Source organism: Mustela nivalis, assembly GCF_964662115.1.
Source record: "Mustela nivalis genome assembly, chromosome: 2".
Classification (NCBI taxonomy): Eukaryota; Metazoa; Chordata; class Mammalia; order Carnivora; family Mustelidae; genus Mustela; species Mustela nivalis.
Genome location: NC_139021.1, coordinates 63,730,996 through 63,736,902, shown reverse-complemented (window position 1 = coordinate 63,736,902; position 5,907 = coordinate 63,730,996). Strand labels below are relative to the sequence as shown.

The 5,907-nt window shown below is 45.5% G+C and overlaps 1 long non-coding RNA gene across 2 annotated transcripts; it reads right to left on the bottom strand.

Moving 5' to 3' along the window:
* Positions 1-371: 371 nt before the first annotated feature.
* Positions 372-5,699, bottom strand: LOC309859236. 2 transcript variants are annotated; one of them, XR_014308629.1, is made up of 5 exons: positions 5,544-5,699; positions 4,828-4,943; positions 3,819-3,891; positions 3,188-3,337; positions 372-2,395 (listed from the first exon to the last, which is right to left on the bottom strand). It is a non-coding gene; the product is annotated as an uncharacterized lncRNA (long non-coding RNA). The 2 variants fall into 2 exon arrangements; XR_014308630.1 differs by having other exon boundaries at positions 4,846-4,943.
* Between the last annotated feature and the right edge of the window lie 208 nt (positions 5,700-5,907).

Here is a 5,907-nt window from a genome sequence, read left to right as displayed (position 1 = left end):
CTAGTTGGTGCTTTTGGTCTGTGGTCACGTCTCTCTCTGCCAGTCTCCTCATCTCCCTGAGTGTGGGTCTTTCTGTCTTCAAATAGCATTCTCTTCTGTGTGTCTCTTGTAAGGACGCTTGTTACTAGATTTTCCTTAACTTATTTATGTCTCAAAGATCTCCCCCCCCCCCCAAATATGGCCATACTCACAGGATCCATGGATAAGGATACAACAGTATCTTTTCAGGGCTACTGTTTAGCCCACTCGAGTATCTCAAGGGCTGATGGTGATGTGACCGACAACAGCTCTCATGGGCTGGTACCCATGCCCTAAGTTTACTTTAGAACAAGTCTACTTTGTGTGGTTAGGGGGATCATTGAAATCATATGCCCGCAGAAGCTTATTTTATTAACATTTACAAGGTATTGATACATATTACTCATTGTTTATTTGAACATTTTTCATTCACTATTCATTCCTGTGAACAACAGTTTATTAGAGTATCTATCTATAATAGGCCAGTCACTAGGCAGGCCCTGAGGATTTAATTAGATAGATAGATGAATGGATGGAAGGATAGATTTCTTGAGACATGAACTGGATATGAAGATAAACGGGGAATCTACTATAGTCCAGTGTGACCAGGCCTTCAGTGGATATATTTGCCCAAGATTAGAAGAGCCAGAAATGTGCCCAGGAGATTAGAGGAAGCTTCACAGAAGAGGTACCATGCAAGCTAGATCATACGAGTTGAAAGGAGTTTATTTATTTTTTTATATAGATTTTATTTATTTATTTGACAGACAGAAATCACAGATAGGCAGAGAGGCAGGCAGAGAGAGAGGAAGCAGGCTTCCCACTGAGCAGAGAGCCTGATGATGCAGGGCTCGATCCCAGGACCATGGGATCATGACCTGAGACAAAGGCAGAGGCTTTAACCCACTGAGCCACCCAGCCGCCCCTGAAAGGAGTTTATTAAACAAGAGGAAGACATGCAGGCAACACCTGAGATGCTCCATGTATTCAAGCATAAGAGATTGTAGTGTTTTGGAAGAATGGTGAGAAAGTTAGTGTCCTGGAGCTGCAGGGTTCTCATAAGGAAGCAGTGGAAGTGAGACAGCTGTAGGAACCAGAAGCCAGCTTTTATTTAATACCCACAAAGGGGAAAATCGTATTAATCCCATTTTACTGGGAAATGAAGAGAAATTAGCATCACATACCTAGTTAAAAGGGGGACTTGTGCCCCGTTTTCTGCCTTCCCTTGTATCAGAGAGCAGCAGGCAGATATCCCTCAGTGTTCTTCTCCCGTGGTCTGCATGTTCTCCTTTGCTTGTGTCTTATTCCTCCAATATTGGGAGCCCTTTGATTTCTAGGAGGCCTGCCTTGTGCCTAGCATGTGCCCGTGGCCTGCCTTATACCTGGCGCCCCACAGGCATCGAGGAAATCTTTGCTAACTGAGTTTTATCACAGGAGAAATCCTGGATCAAGCAGGAGAGCCGGATAAAATTCTTCCTGAAGTCCTCTCTGACCTCAAGCTTCCAGACTGAGCTTGCTTTCATGGGAGGCTGAGATTTTCTTCTGGAGTCAAAATACATGGATACCGCCCGAAACCTATTGTTACTTATTTCTCTGGGGGCAGGGACGTATTTCCACACACAGCCCGCTCTCCATCTGTCACATGCTTTTTTATTGGTTTACACGATTACATCTATTTACGTTTGCCATTCACATGAATGCTGCTTTTTCATAATTCATAGAAACGTCGCACAAACTTAATCTGCAGTGAGAACTCAAACTTGACTAAAGCCAAGCGCCCTACCTGCGAATGTCTTTGTTCCTGATAGCATATCCTTTGGAGCCCTTTTCGGTGTCACATAGGTTCCAAATTCTCCTTTAAGGAGAGCCAGATTGAGGAAATCACTAATCTCTGACAGTTGTATAGATATAATTAAAGATGTACAAATTTAAAAATACCTGCTATCTCAAATTACTCTCTAAAAGAACAGGGAGGGGAGAGAGAGAGTTCTATTTAAAATGTCAGATACAGATGCATTAGGCCGGGTAGTCAAAGCACTGTATGTCTGTCACTCATGAAAACTGGCCATTAGGTCCATAAGTAGATTTTACAGGCTTCCACACAAGAACACATCCCACACATTTCAGCCACATAAAGATGAGGAGCCTGGATGGCAGCCGCTGACTCACTGGAAGGGAGCAGCCATTGGGAGGTGATAGTGAATGAGATGTTTGGAGTAAATCCACTGCACCTGGAGGCTGGATGTGGGGCTCAGGGAAGGGAGCACTCAGCAAGGTGGGAGAAGGGCGTAGCATTCCATCACAGCTCTGCCACGCAGCATCTACCTGAACTCTGGCCAGTCTCCTCATCTCCCTGAGTGTGGGTCCGTTTCCCCATCTGCAAAATGAAATAAGTAACAATCGTCTCAGCTGTTTCTACTTGCATGGGTGGTTGGGGGAGCAGATGAGGTTTACATACGTAAGCTGTTGATCTGTTGCTTGACATAGTCAAATGTATACCAGGAAGAGACAGCGCAGGTGATCGGAAAGCACGTTAAGAGTGCATCAGTGAGTGGTTTAGGCCTCTGCCTTTGGCCCAGGTCATGATTTCAGGATCCTGGGATCGAGCCCCACATTGGGTTCTCTGCTCAGCGGGGAGCCTGCTTTCCCCCTCTCTCTCTGCCTGCCTCTCTGCCTACTTGTGATCTGTCAAATGGGTAAATAAAATCTTTAAAAAAAAAAAAAAAAGACTGCATCAGGGAAGCACACAGAAAATGCCTGAGAGTAAAGCTGGACTTGGCCTCAGCTTTGATAGCGGGAAATCCAGCCAGGTGAGCAAGAGCCTGGGAGGTGGTGGGGACAGGGCTGGGAGGTAGATCCATTGTAAGACCTGCTCTCAAGATCTGAGCTCCATGCTTTGGGGTCCTCACTCTCTAGATTGAACCCTATTCAAGCACTTGGCATCTCTGATCCTCAGTCTCCCTCTCCACAAAATAGGTAAGATGATTCTATAATTACTTTCCCCACAGGACTGATGCAACATCAGCTAAAATCACATTTAAGTGTATGGAAATGGTGGTGTCAGCGTGAAGTTTATGATTGAAAATATCATGATCCCTTTGGAAAGGATCAGAGAGGCAGGTCTGGGTACCCATCCTCTCTTCTATTATTCATTCATTCATCCACTTACCTTATTCCATATTCCTTTTCAATTTACTTATTTCCTATGCTTCTTGTTTATTATTTGTCTTTCATCGATGGCATGTTCCAGGTAGGCAGAAATTTTGGGGTCTGTTCTGATCATTGAAATGTCCTAAGTGTCCAGAAGAGCTCCCATCACCTAGTAGGTGAACAATAGATATTTGGTGAGTTAGGTATGTTGTGGTTTAGGCATTATAATGGGAACAGGTACTGTGGTACCGAGGAAAGACTCTTTTCTTCAAAAAGTTCATAGTTTGTTTGGGGGTTTAGAGGGGAGACATAGGAACCGATGGGTCTAATGTAAAATGTTAAACACAGAGTGATATGTAGAGAAGTATGCTCCCCAGCTCTTTTATAATGTATGAAGAGGGTTTTCTCCCAGGTGGGGATTAGCCAGGGTTGGTGCACTCAGGGAGCTGGTGTTCCTGGTAGCTACAGTTGGCCCCTGGAGGTATAGGGCAGTAATCATAGTATTGGAATGAAGCACACTTGAGTTTGAACACAGACCCTACCACCATCACACAGCTGTGATCTTGAGTAAGTAATCACTCTGAGTCCCCCTTCCTTCTCCTGAAAAGCTTTGTGAAGATTCAGTAAGAAAAAAAAAATGTAACAAAAACCATGGACACAAAAGCCGGCTCTTCTTGAATGGCTTCCAGTCCACCCACCATTCCTTTGCCTTTCTCTCCAAACCTGAAAGAAATACAGCTTTTCCAGGTATTTCATTTGTGAGATAGTTTTTTTTTCTCGGTCTCTCATATTACCAGTGAGGTCTAGCATCTTTTTTCCTTCTCCTACTGTGGCTGTTCCCACCATCCCTACTTCTCCTAGAACACCCCCACCATGGCCACTGTCGCTCCTGTGCCTTCCCTGTCCTCAGCTTCCCCTGGGAGCAGCCCCGCGCCCTTCTATGATTACCACCTCCTGTCCCTGCCACGATCAGCCCTTGTTAATGAGCACTTAACTAGTTAGGCATTGCACAAAGCATTTTGTATTAATCATTTAATCATCACAACACTTGAGGAAAAAAGGTGTTATGTCTCATTCGACAGATGATGAACCTTAGACTCAGTGAGTTCACTCATTTCCCAGGTCACAATGCTTTTGAGAGATGGATGCCAGCGAGAACCACTCTCTAGTCCGTGATCTCCTTGAAGGAAAAGAAGCCTCACACTGGCACATGGTGGAGCTCACAAAATTCTTACTGCCTGGACAAGGGCACCATGCTCAAGTCTGTGGTGTTGAGACACCTGGGAGGTGGTACCTGTATTTCTAGGATCAGAGAGAACGCCATCCCAGGGACCTCCCCTCTTACACTCTGGCTGGGAGCAGAGGTGTGAGGGTGGTGGGTTCCTGCCCACTGCAGCCAGAAGAGGCTCTGGGTCCTCTTGATCCCATTTTACATTATGGGTTCAATACCTTACCATGGGGGAAGCCTTGCCCCCGGTGGTCAGACTAGATGCAAATGAGCCTCTTAGAGATGCAAATGAATTTCCTACAGAGAGCTCTGGATAAGAGCTGAAAAGATGTGTGTGACTAAAAGCAGGGACTCCTGGAAAAAAAAAAAGGAAAAATTCCTTTTGGGACTTGCCGGCTAATTAGCTATAGCAGCCCTCCTTGGTGGCCAACCTGCTGATGTGGGCAAACCTGTGGGTTTGGTGCTTAGTCTTCATCCTCATGGCCAGCTCTGGGGAGAAGCATCTGAGGCAGGAGCACAGGCCCTGGGCTCAGAGGTTCTTAGTCACCTGTAAGAGGGTTGGTAAGAGTTCTAGACGAGAAGCAAAACTTTTCTGGGACTGCTTTGCCTAATTGTTGTATCTGACGTGATTCCAACCCAACATGCTTGCTTCAGATGTGGTTCTGCCACATAAAGCTGTGTGACCTTGGGTAGATCATTTTAATCTGTCTGGGCCTCAGTTTCCTGATTGGTGTGATGGGAATAATAATCTTCATGACAAGAGTGGTCCTGAATATTGACGAATAGAAGCTGTGTGTTGACATCCTTTTCTCCCCTCTCTGACAGCTGTTCTTGGATTCCATCTGTTTTAATGGTTCCTTCCTCTGTTTACCTGCTGAAAAACAACCCTCACCCCCAAATCATTCTCTCTTCCTCCCCCAACCAGTAAACCCGCTTGAGGGTAGTGGTGATGCCTCTTTGATTTCCATTTGCTCAGTGCATGAACTAGATAGGTGAGAGATGGCTAATGAATGAGTTGACTGTTGGTGTCCCCGCCATTCCATACTTAAAGGCCATGATAACATTTCTGTACCATGCTTCTGTTCGGAAAAGTATTTTTAACGCCCACTCGTTATGTAATTGGCATAAGCATCTGTGATAATTTTACCACTTTGCAGGTGAGGAAGTTCCAGTTTCCTGAGGTGGGTGGCATGGCTTGTCCAAGGTGACCCTCCTGGTACCTGGCATGGCTCACACTTCATTCACTAGTCAGCAAGTATTCACCGGGCACTTCCTGGTGGCCAGTGATCTGGGTCTTTCCTTTTTTTTTTTTTTTTTTTAAGATTTTATGTATTTAATAGAGAGAGAGAGATCACAAGTAGGCAGAGAGGCAGGAAGAGAGAGAGGGGGAAGCAGGCTCCCTGCATGATTCCAGGACCCTGAGATCATGACCTGAGCCAAAGCAGAGGTTTAACCCACTGAGCCACCCAGGTGCCCCAAGGTGGTGCCTTTCTTATTCTCTTCCTTTCTTC